Source organism: Polistes dominula, unplaced genomic scaffold (assembly GCF_049000335.1).
Source record: "Polistes dominula isolate Pdom_NZ unplaced genomic scaffold, Pdom_raw_medaka contig_25, whole genome shotgun sequence".
Classification (NCBI taxonomy): Eukaryota; Metazoa; Arthropoda; class Insecta; order Hymenoptera; family Vespidae; genus Polistes; species Polistes dominula.
Genome location: NW_028301094.1, coordinates 4,394,120 through 4,406,257, shown reverse-complemented (window position 1 = coordinate 4,406,257; position 12,138 = coordinate 4,394,120). Strand labels below are relative to the sequence as shown.

The 12,138-nt window shown below is 32.3% G+C and overlaps 3 non-coding genes across 3 annotated transcripts; all 3 read right to left on the bottom strand.

Moving 5' to 3' along the window:
* Window positions 1–3,962: 3,962 nt before the first annotated feature.
* LOC149031233 (5S ribosomal RNA) lies at window positions 3,963–4,081 on the bottom strand. The gene has a single exon (XR_016177925.1). It is a non-coding gene; the product is annotated as a 5S ribosomal RNA (ribosomal RNA).
* A 380-nt stretch (window positions 4,082–4,461) lies between these two features.
* LOC149031232 (5S ribosomal RNA) lies at window positions 4,462–4,580 on the bottom strand. Its single transcript, XR_016177969.1, has one exon. It is a non-coding gene; the product is annotated as a 5S ribosomal RNA (ribosomal RNA).
* Window positions 4,581–4,956: 376 nt separating this feature from the next.
* LOC149031231 (5S ribosomal RNA) lies at window positions 4,957–5,075 on the bottom strand. The gene has a single exon (XR_016177958.1). It is a non-coding gene; the product is annotated as a 5S ribosomal RNA (ribosomal RNA).
* Between the last annotated feature and the right edge of the window lie 7,063 nt (window positions 5,076–12,138).

Sequence of the window (12,138 nt, the reverse complement as noted above, 5' to 3'; positions counted from 1 at the left end):
AGAATGAGTGTGAGTATATGGCTAAGTCGTCGGCGAATAAGGCAGTATTAGTTTTTTCAAATTTTGGTATGTCGTTTATAAAGATGGTGAACAGCTTCGGACCGAGAACCGATCCTTGTGGTACTCCTGCTCTGACTTTACGTTTGGCAGATTTTTCGCCGTCTACTGTTACTATTAGATGTCTATCTTTAAGATAAGAGTGTATAAATTTAATAAGAACGTCCGGATACTTGTATTTAATCATTTTATATAATACGGCATATTGCCAAACCTTATCAAATGCTTTTTCTATGTCAAGCAATGCCATCACCGTTACCTTGTTTCTGTTAAAGTTGATGCTAATGTCGTTTACTATTCTTGTAACCTGTTGTACCGTGTTGTGATTTTTCCTGAATCCGAACTGCTCATCTATTAAGATTTCGTGTTTACTTTCGTGGTTATGAAATCGTTTTAATATTATTTTTTCTGTTAATTTGCTTAGTGTACTTAGTAGGCAAATTGGCCTATAACTACTTGGGTCATTACTCTTCTTACCAGGCTTAAGTATCGGAGTTACGAGTCCAGTTTTCCAGTGAGATGTAAAGTGAGCATATTTAATCGATGCATTTATTATATACATTATTTGTACTATTATTTTCTTTGGTAAGTTTTTAAGAATTATATTTTGAATACTGTCCAAACCAGGTGCTTTTTTCGAAGGTAGTTTATTTATTTCTTGAGTGATTTCTTTAGGGTTGGTGTAGTATTTTTGAGTTTCTTTGGTTACTGTACTTTCCAAATAGTTCTTTACTGTTTCTATAACGTTTTTCTGCGCTGTTGTATTATTTGTGAGATTAATATTGTACACATCTTCGAACTGTGAAGCCAGTAGATTAGCTTTTTCTTCTGTTGTTATAGCCTCAATACCGCTTTTCTCTAGTGTAGGTATTCTATTGTATTCTGTCTTGAAGATTTTTGTCATTCTCCAAAGGGAGTTATCCTTGGGATTGAGTTTTTTAAGTTGTTTATTCCATTTTTCATTTCTATATTCTCTTATTTTTCTCTTAATAGTCCTATTTGCTTCATTTAATTCTATTTTGACTTGTGGCATTCGAGTTCGTTGCCACCTTTTCCTTATCTTATTTCTACTCTTAATTAAATTTAGTATATCATAAGGCAGTCTATCATTAGTATTACTTACTTGTCTAATAGGAATACTTTGTTGAACACAATAGTTAATATTATTTGTAAGTTTTTGTACTTCTAAATCTATTTCTTGTGAGGACGTTAGTTTTGATGTAATTTGTACTCTGTAATTTAATAGTTGTCGAAATTTTCCCCAGTCTGCTTCTTCGTAAATGTAGCATTTTATGTTTCTATATTTTTTGTGCTGAGCTCCAAGGTAAAATATTATTGGATTATGATCTGAACTTAGCTCGTGTTGTACTTCTATATCTGAAATGTTTCTTACATTTTTATTTATTATTATGTCTATAGTTGATGGTGTTGTATTATTGGGAGGGTAATTGGTTGGTTCATTCGGAAACATTATTGCACAGTTATTATTTTGTGTAAAGTCATGTAAGATTTTCCCACTCTTGTTGATTCTGTTGCAATTCCAAGCAAGATGTGTTGCATTTAGATCTCCTACGATCAATACTTTTTCTCCTGTGTTCATTAATGTATTAATTTCCTGTTCATTGAGAGTCCAGCAAGGCCTTCTGTAAGTGGATATTATGTTGATGTCGCTTAACAGCTTTATTCCAGCAACTTCTAATGTTAAATTAGTATTAATACTGAGTGGTTTATGTGGAATAGTATCCTTAATCAAAATAGCTACCCCTCCTGCGGAGTTATCCCGTTCTTTTCTGTAGCAAATATAACTTTTAATTTTTAATTTATCCCTGCAAGTAAATTTGGTTTCATTAAGTAATAATATATCTATCTTATTTCTATCTAAGTACTCTATTAATTCGCCCATTCTTCCCCTTAGTCCATTTGCATTCCAACTACAAATTTTTAATCTGTCCATTGTGCCTCCAATAATTCAGAGAAGTTGACAAATACCAAAAATTGTTCCCTTCTATTGTGACATTTTTCTAGTTTTTCCCTTAATTCTTTTACTAATTTAAGCATTACATTAATATTGCAAATCTGATTTATTTTATTAATTTCTGATGATAGTTCTGTAAATATAGAGCTTTGGTTAGTAGTAGTGTTTATGTGTGTGTTTTCTTGATATGCATTCTGTGTGTTTTTATTTTGAAATAACATGCTCGTGGCGTTCCATGGATTTGTAGTAGGTACTTTTGTTTTAAGAAGTGGAAATTCCTTGTCATTATTTAGTTGGAGTGTTTGTGTGGACACCCTACCTTTTTGTAAATTCTTGATATTAGTACTATTGCTTTTATTTGTAAGGAGATTGAGTCTTCTTTGGTATGCCTTACATACTGTTGCATTTGCTGGATGGTCTCCACCACAGTTGGCACAAGTAGCAGGTACATCTTTGGATTTATTACAATCTTTGGTAAGATGATTTTTGGAGCATTTTAAGCAGACCGGTTCTGCATAGCAATTCGAGGTTGCATGTCCCCACTCTTGACATCTATGACACTGAGTTATTCTTTTCTTGTTCATGTATGGTTCCCAAGTGATTTTTGTCTTGTTAAGGTACCGTACTTTATGCTTTAGTTGTGTTAAGGTTATGTTAGCACCGCATGTTACCATAAAAAGTGGGCTCGCTGTATTTTTCATCAAATTAGCTTGGCTAGTGTTAATATCTTGATCATTAAGTTCTTGTATAATTTCTGTTATGTTTGTATTTGCATTAAGCCCCCTTATTACAAATACACGTTTTTTATTGTCTTTTTCTGTAAACGTGTGAAATTGCACGCTGCTGCTTTGCCACTGCGTTTTTAATGATTGATAATCTTGTTTCGTTTTAGTATACACTTCTGTGTAACCTTTCCTGTACTTTATGTAAAATTTATCTTTTAGTATTTTACTAATTGCGTTTAAGAATTTACTATGCTCACTTATTTCTCCATGTATGACCAAGGGTGGAGGGTTTCTTTCTGGTTTAGTTTTATGTATTTTTAGTTGATCATCAGTGCGATGAGCGTCGTTTTTACTTTTTGGTATGTCAGAGTCTTCGTCATCCGTTTCCATGTCACTGAGAACGCTGTATTTGTTAGATGTAGGTACATTAAGGGTTATGTCCCCTTCCAACATTTTGCTTTTTTGTTTCTTTGATTGCATATCAGAAACTTCTACGTTTTGTAATTTTCTTTTATTAGTTTTGATTATGAAGTCATTAATTTGGCATTTTTCGCTCTCCGATGCATCAGAGACGACGCTTTCGTTTTGGAGGTTAGGATCGTTAATTTTTATTTTATCACTTTGCTTATAAATTGCACAGATCTATATTGCACGATTTAAAAATTTACAATTAATATCTATCACAGACGTGATTTCAGTTTGTTATTCTTAATAAGCTTTGAGAATGTTGTTAAATTCGGACAAGAACTCACGGACACGTCCGAACCGCACGGTGGTCCGAGTCGGACTCGGACGAGAACTTGTATTTTCAGCACGGTATGGCCGTTAACGACAGAATTTATTATACTAAATGCTCTTGTCATGTACATCTTAATTTCAAGTATAAAAAAAAAGAAAAAAGCAAAAGAAAACAAAAAACGGTAAAACAGGCCTAATTCATTGATTCCACAACTAGCAGCTTCTACGACGTTGTAAAAAGTTATGGTACGACAAAGCATGTCGCTCATGAGAAACATGGTTTTCATGGAAATTTTGGGATTGAATCGTCAAAAAGTTCTATTACTACTATAGATAGTTAAGAAGTTGACAAAGAATCTTGAAGTATGTGATTTTGTCTAAAAAAGAAAAAGATATTTTCCAAAAATTTTTAGTTTGATTATGACAACCATTATAAAGAAAAATTGAATAAAAAAAAAAAAGGAAGTTGTTAACAGCACACGGTGTTCCCAAGCGGTCACCCATCCAAGTACTAACCGTGCCCAGTGCTGCTTGACTTAAGTGATCGGACGAGAACTTGTATTTTCAGCACGGTATGGCCGTTAACGACAGAATTTATTATACTAAATGCTCTTGTCATGTACATCTTAATTTCAAGTATAAAAAAAAAAAAAAGAAAAAAGCAAAAGAAAACAAAAAACGGTAAAACAGGCCTAATTTATTGATTCCACAACTAGCAGCTTCTACGACGTTGTAAAAAGTTATGGTACGACAAAGCATGTCGCTCATGAGAAATATGGATTTCATGGAAATTTTGGGATTGAATCGTCAAAAAGTTCTATTACTAATATAGATAGTTAAGAAGTTGACAAAGAATCTTGAAGTATGTGATTTTGTCTAAAAAAGAAAAAGATATTTTCCAAAAATTTTTAGTTTCATTATGACATCCATTATAAAGAAAAATTGAATAAAAAAAAAAAAGGAAGGTGTTAACAGCACACGGTGTTCCCAAGCGGTCACCCATCCAAGTACTAACCGTGCCCAGTGCTGCTTGACTTAAGTGATCGGACGAGAACTTGTATTTTCAGCACGGTATGGCCGTTAACGACAGAATTTATTATACTAAATGCTCTTGTCATGTACATCTTAATTTCAAGTATAAAAAAAAAGAAAAAAGCAAAAGAAAACAAAAAACGGTAAAACAGGCCTAATTCATTGATTCCACAACTAGCAGCTTCTACGACGTTGTAAAAAGTTATGGTACGACAAAGCATGTCGCTCATGAGAAATATGGATTTCATGGAAATTTTGGGATTGAATCGTCAAAAAGTTCTATTACTAATATAGATAGTTAAGAAGTTGACAAAGAATCTTGAAGTACGTAATTTGTCTAAAAAAGAAAAAGATATTTTCCAAAAATGTTTAGTTTGATTATGACAACCATTATAAAGAAAAATTGAATAAAAAAAAAAAAAAGGAAGGTGTTAACAGCACACGGTGTTCCCAAGCGGTCACCCATCCAAGTACTAACCGTGCCCAGTGCTGCTTGACTTAAGTGATCGGACGAGAACTTGTATTTTCAGCACGGTATGGCCGTTAACGACAGAATTTATTATACTAAATGCTCTTGTCATGTACATCTTAATTTCAAGTATAAAAAAAAAAAAAAGAAAAAAGCAAAAGAAAACAAAAAACGGTAAAACAGGCCTAATTTATTGATTCCACAACTAGCAGCTTCTACGACGTTGTAAAAAGTTATGGTACGACAAAGCATGTCGCTCATGAGAAATATGGATTTCATGGAAATTTTGGGATTGAATCGTCAAAAAGTTCTATTACTAATATAGATAGTTAAGAAGTTGACAAAGAATCTTGAAGTACGTGATTTTGTCTAAAAAAGAAAAAGATATTTTCCAAAAATGTTTAGTTTGATTATGACAACCATTATAAAGAAAAATTGAATAAAAAAAAAAAAAAAGGAAGGTGTTAACAGCACACGGTGTTCCCAAGCGGTCACCCATCCAAGTACTAACCGTGCCCAGTGCTGCTTGACTTAAGTGATCGGACGAGAACTTTTTTTTTTTTTTTTTTTTTTTTTTTTTTTTTTATTTAACTTTATTCAAAAATAATAACAATATTATGTACATTAATACATTTTTACAAATATATAAAGGCACTTAACAGTTTTACGTTTAGATTGTAGCACCTACTCTAATCTAAGAGTTTAATCTACAGTTCTTATTTAATATTATTAAGCTTATTCTTTGGTTTGAGTTAACATTATCAGATGTGGTGTATAGATTGGTAAGTCAGTGTCTGTAGGAAAACAATATGAGAAAAACCTACTTTCGGGAATGTACTAGTTTTATGTGTAATTAATCTATGAATGTGTTAAAGATGTGTAATTTATCATAAGGTATTTTATGCTTATATTCGAAAGGCATATTGTAGCTTCTTAATTTAGTAATATCTCGTAATAGTCTATTGCTCTTTAATTGATTTTCATAAAATCTTTCTCCTAGTTGTTTAATATAATCATCGATATATTCTATGTTTGTTTCATCATGTAGGTGTATAATTGGAGTGTATCTGTCTGCAGAAAGTATCAATCTTAGGCATTTGTTTTGTAAAATTTGCAATTTCTTTATTTGTGTTTTAGCTGCACTGCACCAGACAGGTGCAGCATATGTGATTATAGGCCTTAGTATTGTTTTGTATATGAGTTTTTTGTTTGAAGACGATAGTGGTGAGTTTCTTACTAATAGTGGATATAATTTCTTCATTACTGCATATATTTTCGTTATAATTTGTTTCATATGCATATGATATGTTAATTTGGAATCAAGATGGACTCCTAAATATTTTACTGAATGTACGGGTTTTATTGGATGGCCATATACTGTGATTGGCTGGAAGATTTTTATGTTATTGTATTTTTTACTGATTACAATTACCTCTGTTTTGGTTTCATTTACTTTTATTTTCCAGTTGCTATAATATTTTTCTAGTAAGGAGATATGTATTTGCAATTGCTTCGCTGCTACTATTGCTGAGAATGAGTGTGAGTATATGGCTAAGTCGTCGGCGAATAAGGCAGTATTAGTTTTTTCAAATTTTGGTATGTCATTTATAAAGATGGTGAACAGCTTCGGACCGAGAACCGATCCTTGTGGTACTCCTGCTCTGACTTTACGTTTGGCAGATTTTTCGCCGTCTACTGTTACTATTAGATGTCTATCTTTAAGATAAGAGTGTATAAATTTAATAAGAACGTCCGGATACTTGTATTTAATCATTTTATATAATACGGCATATTGCCAAACCTTATCAAATGCTTTTTCTATGTCAAGCAATGCCATCACCGTTACCTTGTTTCTGTTAAAGTTGATGCTAATGTCGTTTACTATTCTTGTAACCTGTTGTACCGTGTTGTGATTTTTCCTGAATCCGAACTGCTCATCTATTAACACTAATCATACCAAGACTTAATATATACCTATTTCTACCATAGCGGGTCAAATGACCCGACTTTATGTTTCATGCTTGAATGTATGAAATATGGATGTTAGGAAGGAAATAAAAATATAAATTAAATTTATTATAATTAAACAAAATAGTATGTTGAGCATTTCTATTACAAAAGCAAAAAATAAAAATTTTTAATTCATAGTTCATCGCATTTTTTACATATAAGTGTGTCCATTGTACATTTTCCGCAAACATATTTTTTACATTTAGAGCAAATTTTGTTGGTTTTATTTTCTTTACAGTATCCTATTTGACATCTCATACGTTTATAAGCATCTGTAGTAGACTTAGGCAACGATCCTTTCGTATTTGTTTCTTGTTTTGGTTGTTCACGGGCTTCTCGAAAATCGGCGCCAAGTTCTTCTGCTAGCTTGAGTAAAAAATCTTGTCTCGAGATATTTTCTCCTGTCGTTTGCTTGTACAAAATCCAGGCATTTATGCCAGCTAGATCAAGGATATTGAAAAAAATTTGGAGAGGCCATCTGCAAGACTTAGATTTTGTAGTAAATTTCCTCGCCATTTGATCGGTCATGTCTACACCAAATTTGGTTTTATTGTAATATGAAACAGTTTCAGGTAAACGTTTATCATTGTTTTCTACTTTAACGAATTTATGTTTAGAACTAAGTAAAAGTACTTTTTTTGTTGGCTTACTTTTATAGATTGTAAGAGTACAATTATCTGTTGTAAAAATTTTCGATGAAAATCGTTCCATATCATCTTTCTTTTGCTTCGCAATTAGTGGTAATTCTCTTTTATTTGACCGAATAGTTCCAACTAACGTAGTTTTTTTGGCTTGGAGTTGTGTTGCTAGGGATTTGCTTGTGAAGAAGTTGTCTGTGGTCACAGTTCTTCCGCAACCCGTAAATGGCTCAATGAGTTTGAGTACAACATATTCAGAGAGTGGTACTGAAGAGGGCCTATATTCATCTTTTCCAAGATATGGAAGTGCATTTATGACGTATTTGCTATCGACGTCCGATGCTAACCAAAATTTGATTCCAAATTTATCCGGCTTGTTAGGCATGTATTGCGTAAATCTACATCGTACTTTAGTTGGAAATAGCTGTTCGTCTATAGTAATATTTTCACCCGGTTTGTAACAGTTTTGGCTGTTCTCAATGAAAATATTCCAAATTGCAGATACCATAGCGAATTTATCTGTTTTCAAACGTTGGCTCCGCTGACTTTTTTTATCAAAACGAATAAATCTAAGAATTTCGGTAAAATTATTTCTGCTCATAGTTTCAGAAAAAAATTTAGGCCCCCATATGTTATTCCACAAAAAGGAAATATTCAAATTATTTCCTCCATATGCAGCTCGAGCATATAAAATTGCAATGAATGCATCTAATTTTTTTTTAGATAAACTCCAATCGGAACCTAAAACTCTCTTTGCTTCTTCTATTGTGCATGTTCTTATATGGTTCATAATCCGGTGGTCAATTATCAATGAAAATGCAGTACTAATTTTACCTTTCATTATATGACGTTTTGCATATCCTGTTGGGCCTACTTCTTGCCTGAAAATGTTATGAAGTGGTGCTCTTCCAGGTGTGCCACCTACTTGCATTTGTTGCCAAACAGATCCATCATTCGCAACATTTTGTTCATTTATTTCTACTTCACTTTCTTCCGAACTTGAGAGTAATCTTATTCTTTTTCGGCCACTACATACATTCACAATATTTTCCTCTTCATCGTCAGTATCTGTAGAATCAAACTCATTTTTATTTGCAACCAATATATCTTCATTTTCAGAAAATTCATCTTCACTAATTTCTGAAAACTCTTCGCCAATAATATTTATATCCTCTAAGAACTTGTACTGTCTTGTTTGCTTCGACATTTTTCTGGGTAAAAAATGACCTGTATTACTATAGCTATCAAAATAAAATATAAGCTAGGTACTTACCAAGACTTGCAATTTTTGCTACTTTTTCTTACACTAAAAAGCTATTTTCAATCTAAAATTTGATATTTTCTTAAAATTATTCTGAGCTATTTTCGTTGAACTACTTTACGCAACAGTCTTTGGAAGAATGTGCAACTTACTGACTACAAATATGACTCGATAATCTCATAAAACAAAAAAATTCTCTCCGGGTCAAATGACCCATTGTGGTAGATATCGGTATACAACAATGATTACTCAGAAAAAACAAAACAAAACAAAACAAAAAAATTTTTATAACTATATATTAATAACTTAGAAAAAGTCATGAAGTCAAATGTGCAAACGCAATAAAATTATACGTGCATTTTCAATGCAAAAGTTCAAAATGGGTCATTTGACCCGTTATGGTATGTTTAGTGTTAAGATTTCGTGTTTACTTTCGTGGTTATGAAATCGTTTTAATATTATTTTTTCTGTTAATTTGCTTAGTGTACTTAGTAGGCAAATTGGCCTATAACTACTTGGGTCATTACTCTTCTTACCAGGCTTAAGTATCGGAGTTACGAGTCCAGTTTTCCAGTGAGATGTAAAGTGAGCATATTTAATCGATGCATTTATTATATACATTATTTGTACTATTATTTTCTTTGGTAAGTTTTTAAGAATTATATTTTGAATACTGTCCAAACCAGGTGCTTTTTTCGAAGGTAGTTTATTTATTTCTTGAGTGATTTCTTTAGGGTTGGTGTAGTATTTTTGAGCTTCTTTGGTTACTGTACTTTCCAAATAGTTCTTTACTGTTTCTATAACATTTTTCTGCGCTGTTGTATTATTTGCGAGATTAATATTGTATACATCTTCGAACTGTGAAGCCAGTAGATTAGCTTTTTCTTCTGTTGTTATAGCCTCAATACCGTTTTTCTCTAGTGTAGGTATTCTATTGTATTCTGTCTTGAAGATTTTTGTCATTCTCCAAAGAGAGTTATCCTTGGGATTGAGTTTTTTAAGTTGTTTATTCCATTTTTCATTTCTATATTCTCTTATTTTTCTCTTAATAGTCCTATTTGCTTCATTTAATTCTATTTTGACTTGTGGCATTCGAGTTCGTTGCCACCTTTTCCTTATCTTATTTCTACTCTTAATTAAATTTAGTATATCATAAGGCAGTCTATCATTAGTATTACTTACTTGTCTAATAGGAATACTTTGTTGAACACAATAGTTAATATTATTTGTAAGTTTTTGTACTTCTAAATCTATTTCTTGTGAGGACGTTAGTTTTGATGTAATTTGTACTCTGTAATTTAATAGTTGTCGAAATTTTCCCCAGTCTGCTTCTTCGTAAATGTAGCATTTTATGTTTCTATATTTTTTGTGCTGAGCTCCAAGGTAAAATATTATTGGATTATGATCTGAACTTAGCTCGTGTTGTACTTCTATATCTGAAATGTTTCTTACATTTTTATTTATTATTATGTCTATAGTTGATGGTGTTGTATTATTGGGAGGGTAATTGGTTGGTTCATTCGGAAACATTATTGCACAGTTATTATTTTGTGTAAAGTCATGTAAGATTTTCCCACTCTTGTTGATTCTGTTGCAATTCCAAGCAAGATGCGTTGCATTTAGATCTCCTACGATCAATACTTTTTCTCCTGTGTTCATTAAAGTATTAATTTCCTGTTCATTGAGAGTCCAGCAAGGCCTTCTGTAGGTGGATATTATGTTGATGTCGCTTAACAGCTTTATTCCAGCAACTTCTAATGTTAAATTAGTATTAATACTGAGTGGTTTATGTGGAATAGTATTCTTAATCAAAATAGCTATCCCTCCTGCGGAGTTATCCCGTTCTTTTCTGTAGCAAACATAACTTTTAATTTTTAATTTATCCCTGCAAGTAAATTTGGTTTCATTAAGTAATAATATATCTATCTTATTTCTATCTAAGTACTCTATTAATTCGCCCATTCTTCCCCTTAGTCCATTTGCATTCCAACTACAAATTTTTAATCTGTCCATTGTGCCTCCAATGATTCAGAGAAGTTGACAAATACCAAAAATTGTTCCCTTCTATTGTGACATTTTTCTAGTTTTTCCCTTAATTCTTTTACTAATTTAAGCATTACATTAATATTGCAAATCTGATTTATTTTATTAATTTCTGATGATAGTTCTGTAAATATAGAGCTTTGGTTAGTAGTAGTGTTTATGTGTGTGTTTTCTTGATATGCATTCTGTGTGTTTTTATTTTGAAATAACATGCTCGTGGCGTTCCATGGATTTGTAGTAGGTACTTTTGTTTTAAGAAGTGGAAATTCCTTGTCATTATTTAGTTGGAGTGTTTGTGTGGACACCCTACCTTTTTGTAAATTCTTGATATTAGTACTATTGCTTTTATTTGTAAGGAGATTGAGTCTTCTTTGGTATGCCTTACATACTGTTGCATTTGCTGGATGGTCTCCACCACAGTTGGCACAAGTAGCAGGTACATCTTTGGATTTATTACAATCTTTGGTAAGATGATTTTTGGAGCATTTTAAGCAGACCGGTTCTGCATAGCAATTCGAGGTTGCATGTCCCCACTCTTGACATCTATGGCACTGAGTTATTCTTTTCTTGTTCATGTATGGTTCCCAAGTGATTTTTGTCTTGTTCAGGTACCGTACTTTATGCTTTAGTTGTGTTAAGGTTATGTTAGCACCGCATGTTACCATAAAAAGTGGGCTCGCTGTATTTTTCATCAAATTAGCTTGGCTAGTGTTAATATCTTGATCATTAAGTTCTTGTATAATTTCTGTTATGTTTGTATTTGCATTAAGCCCCCTTATTACAAATACACGTTTTTTATTGTCTTTTTCTGTAAACGTGTGAAATTGCACACTGCTGCTTTGCCACTGCGTTTTTAATGATTGATAGTCTTGTTTCGTTTTAGTATACACTTCTGTGTAACCTTTCCTGTACTTTATGTAAAATTTATCTTTTAGTATTTTACTAATTGCATTTATGAATTTGCTATGCTCACTTATTTCTCCATGTATGACCAAGGGTGGAGGGTTTCTTTCTGGTTTAGTTTTTTGTATTTTTGATTGATCATCAATGCGATGAGCGTCGTTTTTACTTTTTGGTATGTCAGAGTCTTCGTCATCCGTTTCCATGTCACTGAGAACGCTGTATTTGTTAGATGTAGGTACATTAAGGGTTATGTCCCCTTCCAACATTTTGCTTTTTTGTTTCTTAGA